Source organism: Abramis brama (genome assembly GCF_963993115.1).
Source record: "Abramis brama genome assembly, chromosome: 7".
In the NCBI taxonomy this organism is placed as follows: Eukaryota; Metazoa; Chordata; class Actinopteri; order Cypriniformes; family Leuciscidae; genus Abramis; species Abramis brama.
Window position 1 is genome coordinate 35851170 of NC_139969.1, and position 12431 is coordinate 35863600.

Sequence of the window (12431 nt, forward strand, 5' to 3'; positions counted from 1 at the left end):
GTCCTGGAATGCATTGCTATCTCCGAATCTGACAGGTGGTGAATGAAGGATGCTGGCTATTTCACTTTGAACCAACTGCCGTGGCTGGCCATACTTCGCCTTAAGGGCAGCAAGAGCAGATGTGTAAGGAGTTGAGGCGTGCATATAAGACTTTGCTAGCTTGTACGCAGTGGGCAGCCTCAAGTGGTCCATTAGAACCTGGAACTTGTATTGTTCAGAGAGGTGAGCATGGATATCTAACAAGTTCTCCAATGCCATATTAAGCAGAACAAAGTCACTTTCTCTTCCACTCTCAAAATAAGGCAGTCTTGGCTTGGGGATGCCAAAAGCAGTGGCTACTAACAACTCCATGATATTGGCTCCCTCTGATGTCCGTTCAATGGGCTTGTGCAAGGAAAGAGGTGCGGGTATTTCAGGAACTGGATCTAAGGGTCTTTGACTCGTGGCAGGACGAGGTACAGTCCGCACTAAATGGAGGAACGAAGGAGGTGAGGGAGTTGCCTGCTCTGGACTGGACATCTGAACTGCTGGGTGGCTCCCTTGAACAGGATTGAGAGTCTCAGACTGACTCACGGCATTGACAGGCTGAGGTAAGGATTGGGACAAAGAAGTGGTTGGCTGATTCACTGGAACGGGATTGGAGACAGATGTTTGAGGACCAACAAAGGGAGCTTGCTGCTCTGAGAACAGGTCAACAGGTTCACCTGAATCCAAAACTCTGGAGCTCATTGAAAAAGGAGCTAGCTCCTGAGGTGACAGAGCAGGTGGATGTTCTGTGGTCACTTCTCCGGTGAATGAAGTTATTAGCCGAGCCTCTTCCAATTCTCGTTGAACTCTCCGCAGCCGTCGCTGTGGAGTCAGAGATCGAGACATCCTCTCTCGCTCTGTCAAAGCTGCTTGTGCTTGCCTGTCCAACCTCTCTCGTTCCATCAAAGCTGCTTGTACTTGCCTGTCCAGTTCTCGAGCCCGGCCATCCAGAGCTTGTTCCTCCTGGATTTGACTTCGGATCTCTTGCAGTTCTCCAAGTTTCCTCCTCTCCTCAATCATGGCTGCCTGTAGAGGGGTAAGGTCCACCTGGTGGCTCTTGTGTGAGCTTCGGGAACTTCCACTGCCATAAGTGTAAGTATAAGAGGTGGCCTTCTTCGACCTTGATAATGACTCCTGCTTATCCCTCTTGCTTCTAGATCTATTAATTCTCTCCTCTCCCTGTGAGGGTGGAGCTGGTGGTGGAGCTGAATGCTCCTCCGCCGATTTGGGCTGAACATAATCGTGGGTGATTTCTTCTTCCTCCACTTCTCCCTCCTCGGCTGCTGTCTCCTCTTTCTCCTTCACGTCTCCATCCTCGACTGCTGTCATGTTAGGAGATGGTTTGGCTGCTTGGCTGTGATGAGGGAGGCTCTTGGACTTACTAGAGGCGTTCCCCTCAGGAGCCGGGAAGCCATAACGGTCAGGTTGATGCCTCTCTCGCCTGGATAAGGTGCTACGGATTTTCACTGGTAGAGCCCTCTCCAACTCCAACTGTTTTTCATCTTTTCTATCCATACCAATGCCTGCCATGGTATCCCTCACTCACACTCCGGCTCGAAGGACCACTCTTGCCAGTCAATATGACCAATTAGGGTACATCTTACCTTATACCACCCGGGCCAAAGTGCTGGTACAGGACTTGTGGAAAATCAAACAAGGCTGGGATGACCCCATCACTTAGTCCGAACTGGCTGATCAGTGGCTGAAGTGGGAACATGAAATGTCTGACCTCTCCAGCATTAGACTGCCCCACTGTTATGTGCCCTCTTGTGCAGACCAGTCGGGTATATTCTTTACCACATCGGGTGACTTGGCTCGATCCAACTGCTGGACGACTGGGCCGCTCTTCCTGCAGAAGCCTGAGAATTGCTGGCCTGTTGCCCCTGATGTCGCCCATCCATCAACCCTCGCAGACAGTACTGAATTGAAGAAAGCTGTTCTGTGTCTGAATGTTTCTTCTGCTATCAGTACATTGCCAGACGTCTCCCAGTATCAAAACTGGAGTGACTTCATCACCGCCACTGAGCAGGCACAAACTCAGTCAAAGTCTCCACAGGGGCAGGAGCTGAAACCTTAATCTTACAGCAAGCCCAGGCGTCATGTTTTCCTGAAGAACTTGACGCTCTCCAGAAAGGGAAACCTCTCCATAGGCAAAGTCGTCTCCTCTCATTGTCTCCTGAACTGGATCCAGATGTGGGGCTGATGAGGGTAGGAGGAAGACTACGTCGATCCCAGGACCTGGGCCCTGACATCATTCACCCAATTATTCTAGATCCGAAGCATCCTACTACGCAGCTCATCATTAAGGACTATGACGAGTCCCTGCTGCATCCGGGCCCCGAGAGGGTCTTTGGAGAATTGAGACGCAAGTATTGGATCGTAGGAGGAAGACCAGCCATCCGTAAACATCAGCACAACTGCAGGGAGTGTCAGAGATGGAAATCCTCTCCTGAAGTGCCGAAGATGGCTGATCTGCCCCCGGCGAGGCTGCGTCTTTTCAAACCACCGTTCTGGTCTACCGGTGTAGATTGCTTTGGACCCTTTGTCATCCACCAGGGCCGTAGAACAGAAAAGCGATGGGGAATCATCTTTAAGTGCTTAACCACTCGTTGCTTACATCTTGACTTGCTCGGAAGTTTGGATGTTGACGCCTTTCTCCTAGCTCTCCGTCGCTTCATATCACGTCGTGGTAAGCCCTTGGAGATCTGGGCAGACAGAGGAACAAACTTCCGTGCTGGAGACAAAGAACTGAGTAAATGCTTCCAGGCGATGGAACCCAAGCTCCAGGAAACACTTGGCCAATCAGCAGATTTCATTCAACTTCAATCCACCAGGGGCTCCACATTTCGGTGGAGTCTGGGAGCGTGAAATCAGATCAGTTAAGAATGCCCTGCGAGTGATTCTTGGAAAGCAGACCACCTCTGAAGTTGTCCTTCAAACTGTTCTGATCGAGGTAGAAGGCATCCTGAATTCAAAGCCTCTTGGTTATCTTTCCTCAAATGCTGCTGATTCTGATCCAATCACTCCCAATTTGCTCCTGATGGGGCGGCGGGATGCTTCTCTGCCACAAGCCATGTTTGTCAACAGTAAGCTCCTTGGGCGAAGGAAATGGCGTCATAGCCAGATTTTGGCTGACCACTTCTGGACACGGTTCATTCGTGACTATTTGCCTAACCTACAACCTAGAGGAAAGTGGCGGAGGGAAGTCCAGAATCTCGAAGTAGGGAAGACTGTTCTGATCTTTGACCCACAACTGCCTCGGGCCTCTTGGCCAACAGGGCGTGTCACAACTGTTACAACCGGTAGAGATGGGCGTGTCCGGTCAGTGGATGTTCAAGTTGGTGGTCGGATTTACACGAGACCAGTGTCACGCTTGATGGTGCTTCCTGAGCTGGTAGAAGAGTGAGTCTTTTTCCCAGGAGGAATTGATCTCAATTCCGGGGCGGCTATGAAAAGACTCCTGCCATTCCATTCTCTTTCTACTCCACTTCGCTCTTTTAAGGATACTTTTACAATTTGCCACCTGACCACGCCCGCCTCACCTGTTGCCTATAAATTGATTGTGAACCCTTTGGCTCACTCTTTGCACTCTCTACCGGCATCCTGATGCATTAATTGATTGTCTTTGTTTATGCTTTTTTATGATTTATTGTCACTCTGCTAACATGTGCACTGTTGAATGATTCTTTTGTTTTCTAGACATGTGCCATGAGCCATGTGGGAAGATTGTTTGTTTGAATTTTTTTAAAGTCTGTTCAGTTGTGATTAGTAAATTTCCATCTCTTTTGTTTATTTGTAGAATTGTTCAATTTGTGCTAATTGACCACTGTTATTAATTGTATTATTTCTTTGTCATTCCTTTCTGTAGCACACAGACAATGCATTGAACCAAGGTCAACCTTCATGATAAAAAAAAAAAAAAACATTGTTGTTGCAACAAACCTTGCCTTCTCCCTTCGTCATTCATCACTCCATATCATTTGACGTCTTCTGACCGAGACTCTGTTTGCTCACCAAACCCTCACTCCACTTGAACCATTCCCATTACCCTACAGTTTCTTCAGGTCCTTATTCCATGTTTTCACTCCTGAGCAAGACACCTCAAACCATCAGGAGGAGGATGAACAACCCTCACCTTCCAGGTCTTCTGTGGAGGTCAGCACAAGACCAGTAACCTTTAGTGACCTTGAAACAAGGGCTATAAGGTACAAACAAAGATATAAGGTTTACCAGTTTATTTAGCACCCACTGAAAAGGTGTGTATATATTTGTTTACTGTTAGTTGTAAGAGTGTTTTGTGTACTTTGCTGTGTATGTTGATGATAAGGAAAGGGAGAGAGAAAGAGTTTATGGATAAGACTTTAATGCTCACTTCTTATACTGTGTTTATTCAGCTCTTACTGTGATTCTCTGGAGTAAAACTAATGCTCATCTTTTGTGTGATGTACAATAAACTTCACTGAACTCGTCAGTATATTTTGGTCATCATTCGGACGGGTTTTGCTACAGCAGGCTTGTATTAATAGTGGATAAAAGCAGATGACAAATAAATTATAACCATAATTAAACTAAACTATACCTGTTCTATCTCTATACAGCATATATTCTCTGGCTCTGTGGGCATTATTGTCCGATTCCGAGTCGAAATGAACACCGCAACTGAGAGTTTCTGTCGAGATTGTCCTTCTGGTTCTTCTGAGCTCGAGCTCGTGAGGCTCCGCCCCCTGGGCCTGGCAGCAGCAGTTAATTTGCATTTAAAGGGCACACACTAAAACAGCACATTTTTCTGAGCCCCCAAAAATGACAATTTAAACATGCTGTAAAAAATGATTTGTTGGGTATTTTGAGCTAAAACTTCACATACATACATAGACATCAGAGACTTATTTTACATCTTGTGAAAAGAGTCATAATAGGTGCCCTTTAACAAGCACAGACCACATCAATTACATTACTACCAAAAAGAACAAAAAACAACCAAAGGGAAAAAATAAAAAAGGGAATAGAGCACAAAGCAAGATTAGCAAATACCCCAGCTCAGCCTGCCAGAGAGTGTATGTTGATGTGAATGACCCAAAGGCCACAGAGGACTGGGTGTGCTGTTTTGCTCCACAAAACAGTATACTGTCAATAACAGTACAGTAAAAAAAAGAAAATCCTCTACACATTTGTCCAAATTTCAATACAGTATAAAGCTATAGCAATTTCTTGGTATTCTGACACAAGACTAGGCAGTCATTTCTCAGTTCTGCAAAAATACAGTACACACACCAAAAAAGGCTACAAATAAAGTTGACAATCACAAGTTTGAGGGTGTACAATATGTGGTACAGCTTACTGTACATAAAATAGTGTTTTTTTTTGTCATCACATTGAAGCACCACTGCTGAAAAGCAGTACTTAAAACACTGCTTACAATTATATTTTATTCTGTGATAATTCTGGGGTGGCAAAGCTTTTTCTTAGGGTGGCAGTTGCCACTCCGGTAGATCCGCCCCGGCTCACGGCAAATGAGGCAGTCACTGAAGTTTTCTTAAAGGGTTAGTACACCCAAAAATAAAAATTCTGTCATCAATTACTCATGTCATTCCAAACCTGTAAGACCTCGGAACATAAATGAAGATATTTGTAATAAATATTATAATAAAATCTGAGTAATTTCTGCCCCTCTGTTGACAGCATTGATGTTGACTGAATATTAAAGGGATAGTTCATAGGGATAGAGTAATACTTGACGATGTATGGCGTAGGATGTAGGAGCAGCGTAAGCTTTGACGCCTCTCGTGGTTCAAACAAACAGGTCTGGTCAACCGCGTTCGTCATTACGTTGTGTGTCAAGTTCAAGTGTTACTCTTTTAGCCCCGTTCACACTACAAGCGACTTTGTCGTTGCATGTCGCCAGTGGCTGGCGGTGAGGTCGTTAGTGGGCGTTCCCACTACTGGTTGCCTAGTAATGTTTGTGAGTGACATTCACGGATGTTACTCCATGTTGTAGACAACAAATCTGTTTTCTTGCCGCTACAAGCTAACATTTTGGAAGGAAAAGTCTAAATATAAATGGAATCAGTACATAAAATGCATAATATTAAAGATGAATGAGAAACAGCGAGTGCCCTGTGCTATCGCGGCTATTTAACTGCAGCAAATGGGCAAATACTGGTCTTTCTGAGTTCACGAAACCATTCAGGCTCGGAGTCAGCACGGCGAGTACCACTGTATGTACACGGAGACATATCATAAATTATTGGACAGTTTCTGACTGCTAAAATAAACTTCTCATTCATCTTGCCTCGGTCGGACGCGGCACTGAAGAGTGACGGATCACGTGTGCTCCACTGACTTCACTCCTATTGGTTGTCGCTCCCGAAAGTCGCTCTTCATTTGCATAAAGTTGAACAGATCTCAACTTTGTCGCGTCGCTGGACACGCCCCATCCGGTCGCCAACGGTTGCTGTCGCGCATGTCGCCGGAAATCGCCCACTCCCCATTGAAATGAATGGTATCGCGTCGCTTTGTCGCTTGTAGTGTGAACGGGGCTTTAGGTGTAAGTCGACTTGCTTACGGCCGTCTGCCGGAAGCTATTTTAGTCGATAAAGTTTTAAATATGGATATTTTTCTTACACAAACGCATCGCTTCACTTCAGAAGACCTTTATTAACCTTTATCAGGGATGGATGCGCTTTGATGGACATTTTTTATATAACTGTAATTTTATTAGTCTGAAAAAAGAATTTCATATACACCTAGGATGGCTTCAGGGTGAGTAAATCATGGGCTAATTTTCATTTTTGGGTGAATTATCCCTTTAAGACGTTGGTTGTGAAAAAAAAAAAACGCATCTCTGCATTACCTTTCGAAGGATCCAATAAAGTTCCTGAACATCTGAATATGGGATTCAAAAGCAAAAGTCACTTAAAACAGCCATTTAAAACCCTCTTGAAATAGTAGCAGAAATGTTTAGAAAATCGTAATCCTAAAGCGAAGCAAAGTTTGTGCCTTAAAAGCAATTATAAACCACTAAAGTTAGAAACGTTTGCCACCTGGTAGTCTTAACATTCTTTTTCCGAGACTTGCAGTTATGGGCGTGCGCGTGCCGAAAGGTAGTGGGCGTGGCGACGATGGGTGTATTGATTCATCTCAGCTTAAACGCGCTACAATCGAAGTCGGTCCTCTGGCTCAGTCGATGAGCCACTGGCGCGACCCACGAACCACATTTCGACAAAAGTATTTACTAGTTCTAGTGAGTGTGGAGCGGTTCTCAACGCACACATGAGCTCAGTTTTCAGAGACTGTTTGGAGTTATAGAGGACAATGCGTTTCAAGACTGTCGTTATCTTGTGTTTACTAGCTGGTAAGTTGAAGAGTTTTTAATAATAGTTTAATAATGGGATCTGGTCTAGTTTTTTCCCCACTAACTGTGTTGTGAGTGTTTCAGAATTTGGAGCAATGTAATATACAGTTTCTTAATTTAAATATCTTTCTCTCTGTTCCCAATTTCTGTCGTTTTTAATGACATCAAACATCAGTTAACAAACTGTAGCCATATTCCACCAAGTTATCTTAAACCACTCATTGCTGTGTTTAAGCTTAATATTAAGAAGTTAATAAAGTAATAAAAAGCAAGTTTCCTCAGCTAGAATTAAGTCGTCATTGATGACAATATGATTTCATAACGTGCTGTTTGTGTTTCTGCAGGTGTGTTTGGTGCAGAGAGGGATAACACTGAAACAGTGTCAGTAATGGTGGGAGATTCAGTCACTCTGCACACTGATATCGAAAAAATTAAGAAAAATGATGACATTTTGTGGAAGTTTGGACCTGGCAGTCCAGACATCCTTATAGCTGAAATCATCAAATGGTCCTACATGTTCTCCATATATGTGAGTCAACGGGTGCCATTTAGAGACAGACTGCAACTGGATAATCAGACCGGGTCTCTGACCATTAAGAAAACTAGATATGAACACTCCGGAGTTTATAAATTAACTATCATCAACGGCAGAAAGACTTCCATCAGGAGTTTCAGTGTTAAAGTCTACGGTGAGAAATAATAAGTTTTATTCTTGTAACTCGTTGGATCTCTAAGTCTCTTTTTCTGAGATAATTGTTGATTGGTAACAGTAAGGTTCCATTTATTAACATTAGTTAGCTAAATACATTAGTTAAGGTGAACTAACAATGAAAAAAAACTTCTAAGGCATATATTAATGTCAGCATGTAACTAATAGGGTCTGATTTTTACTTCCAGCTCCTCTGCCCATTCCCATGATCAGCAGGGCCTCTCAGAACTCCACGGCGTCAGAAAGATCTCTAGGTCCAGCGTGTGTCTTGATGTGTTCTGTGGAGAATGCGACACGGGCGACTCTTTCCCTGTACAGAGGCAATGATTTAGTCTCCAGCGTCAGTGGCTCTGATCTCTGCAACACACTGTCTATACCTCTGGAAATTGAGTATCTTGATGAAAACACCTACAGCTGTGTGATAAACAACCCCTTCGGCAACCAGACGGCACTGCTTAACGTTTCAGATCTCTGCCAGCCACCTTCAGGTATGTCAGCAACTTCACTTTTCTTTTGCATGACTGACTCTTCTCAGTCCAGACTCAGCTGTACTTTATTGTAACTGAAAGCTTAGACGAGACATTTGTACTGTTGTGCACATCATTTGAAAGGTTACACTCTTAAAAATAAAGGTTCTTTATTGGCATTGATGGTTCCATGAAGAATATTTAACAAGAAGAATATTTAACCTTTCCATTCCAAAAATGGTTCTTTATAGTGGACAAAATGTTCTTTAGATTATTAGAGTATTAGTTATTCATAATAAGAAAAAATGCCCTGTTGTCAATTTTATCTCTTAAAACTCCTCTTTGATCACCAAAATTACATATTAAAACTTTTTTCCATTTAAAAAAAATATTTCTTTATGCCTTAAAATAGCTTGAATGTAACTCTACACCCTTACCTCGTATACGCGGTTCTATGAATATGCAAATGAGCCCCGCCTCCACTCACTCACTCAGCTCAGAGATCCACTCGTTGACGATCACATGTTGATCTGATTGGTTACAAGGTAGTTTGTGACGTCAGAAACACCAGCGATTTCAAACTGTGTTTTTGAGACTGTCTTTGATTCACTGCAGTTTTAAGGAGAAAATACTCAGCAATGCTGTTGACTTTTGAATTTACACATGGTTTGTCTTAAAGCATATTAAAAACACCACACTTTAATAACTGTTCTATGCAGAACCAACAATGTTTCTTCTATAGCACTGCTACGAAACCCCCCTTTTGAAAGCTTTATTTTTAAGAGTGTAGTTCATTTCCTCATGCTGTTCTTTACCCATATGATGTTTTCCCCTCTGCGGAACAACACAAATGAAGATATTTGAAGAATGATTCGGGTGTTTTTGTCTAATTCATTAGCCGTTATTCACCTTATGTAGCAACACAGAAGTAAGCTGTTTTCTGATTCATTAGTAAATAACTGGAAGGATAACAAAATGCAGTAAATGGTAAAATAATTCACGCTACAAACCAGTGTGTTTATGATTGCGTTCATAAATTAAGATATGAAAACAACAGATTGCACTTTGCAATATCAAGCAGCACAATAGCACCTGCTGTCACATTAAGAATAAGTGCAATAAACGTTAAAACCGTGCGTAAGTGTTTATGAATATGATAATACATTAAAATATGATAACCGATACCAGACTGTAACATCAAGCAGCATTAGTGTTTGTGTACTGGTAAAATAACTGGAAGCGAATGACACCGGAAGCCTCACACATTCAAGTTACAAAATGGCCGAGACTGATCTTATGTTAAAAATAATGTGGAAAATTAAACTCCATTCGTTTATCAACATATGACCTAAAACAAACCTAAATCCAATAAACCGCTGAAAGATTCTTCAAACATCATCTTTTGTGTTTCGCTGAAGAAAGAAAATTGTACGGGAACAGAACAGCATGAGGGTGAGAAAATGACCAAATTTTCATTTGTGGGACTGATTGCATGGAGTAATGCTTAAACTCATTTATACTTTTGTGGATCTTTTTTAATGTGTTTTTGACATCAAGCTCTTTATCGTTTCAGACATCAACTCGTTGCTCTACTGTTTGGTGCTCCTGCTGCTGATTCCTGTAGTTCTCACAGTGACTGTTGTGATATTGTGTGTCTGTAGGAAACGTAGGAAAGCAGAACAAGAGAGTAAGTATTTCTCACACAGTCATTTCATACAAGAAAGAAGTCTCTCACCAGTTATTTGACCAAAATACAGTAAGAAATGGGGGTGTAAGGATACCCTCATGTCACGATTTTATACATATCACGGTACTGAACTCACTATACGATATAATTGCGATACTCCAAGACATAATGTTAAATAAGACACATTAAAATAATGTTGGCCACTTTTTACTGGTAACATTTGGCATTATCAGGACCCACAAATATTCTCCCATTGCATTATTACACATATATTCAACATTATATAATAGTTTAATGTAGTACTGACACTAAAACTCTGTATACTTAAATTTTATCTCACACAGTAATTTTCATTTTGGGTGAACTATACACAATACATATTGTCACTATCCACGATACATATTGTTGCACTTTTGTATTGCGATATATTGTTACAGCCCTAGTAAGAAAGCAATATTGTGAAATATTATGATTTTAAATAACTTTTTTTCTATTTGAATATTTTATGTAATTTATTTCTGTGATCAAAGCTGAATTTTCAGCATCAGTACTCCAGTCTTCAGTGTTGCATTATCCTTCAGAAATCATTCTAATATGATGATTTGATGGTCAAGAAACAATAATAAACATTGATTATTATCAATGTTTAAAACAGTTGTGCTGCTTCATATAATAATATAATTAATATATTAGTATAATTTGCTATATATATATATATATATATATATATATATATATATATATATATATATATATATATATATATATACATACAGTGAGGAAAATAAGTATTTGAACACCCTGCTATTTTGCAAGTTCTCCCAGTTAGAAATCATGGAGGGGTCTGAAATTGTCATCGTAGGTGCATGTCCACTGTGAGAGACATAATAAAAATTAAAAAAATCCAGAAATCACAATGTATGATTTTTTAACTATTTATTTGTATGATACAGCTGCAAATAAGTATTTGAACACCTGAGAAAATCAATGTTAATATTTGGTACAGTAGCCTTTGTTTGCAATTACAGAGGTCAAACGTTTCCTGTAGTTTTTCACGAGGTTTGCACACACTGCAGGAGGGATTTTGGCCCGCTCCTCCACACAGATCTTCTCTAGATAAGTCAGGTTTCTGGGCTGTCGCTGAGAAACACGGAGTTTGAGCTCCCTCCAAAGATTCTCTATTGGGTTTAGGTCTGGAGACTGGCTAGGCCACGCCAGAACCTTGATATGCTTCTTACAGAGCCACTCCTTGGTTATCCTGGCTGTGTGCTTCGGGTCATTGTCATGTTGGAAGACCCAGCCTCGACCCATCTTCAATGCTCTAACTGAGGGAAGGAGGTTGTTCCCCAAAATCTCGCAATACATGGCCCCGGTCATCCTCTCCTTAATACAGTGCAGTCGCCCTGTCCCATGTGCAGAAAAACACCCCCAAAGCATGATGCTACCACCCCCATGCTTCACAGTAGGGATGGTGTTCTTGGGATGGTACTCATCATTCTTCTTCCTCCAAACACGTTTAGTGGAATTATGACCAAAAAGTTCTATTTTGGTCTCATTTGACCACATGACTTTCTCCCATGACTCCTCTGGATCATCCAAATGGTCATTGGCAAACTTAAGACGGGCCTTGACATGTGCTGGTTTAAGCAGGGGAACCTTCCGTGCCATGCATGATTTCAAACCATGACGTCTTAGTGTATTACCAACAGTAACCTTGGAAACGGTGGTCCCAGCTCTTTTCAGGTCATTGACCAGCTCCTCCCGTATAGTTCTGGGCTGATTTCTCACCTTTCTTAGGATCATTGAGACCCCACGAGGTGAGATCTTGCATGGAGCCCCAGTCCGAGGGAGATTGACAGTCATGTTTAGCTTCTTCCATTTTCTAATGATTGCTCCAAAAGTGGACCTTTTTTCACCAAGCTGCTTGGCAATTTCCCTGTAGCCCTTTCCAGCCTTGTGGAGGTGTACAATTTTGTCTCTAGTGTCTTTGGACAGCTCTTTGGTCTTGGCCATGTTAGTAGTTGGATTCTTACTGATTGTATGGGGTGGACAGGTGTCTTTATGCAGCTAACGACCTCAAACAGGTGCATCTAATTTAGGATAATAAATGGAGTGGAGGTGGACATTTTAAAGGCAGACTAACAGGTCTTTGAGGGTCAGAATTCTAGCTGATAGACAGGTGTTCAAATA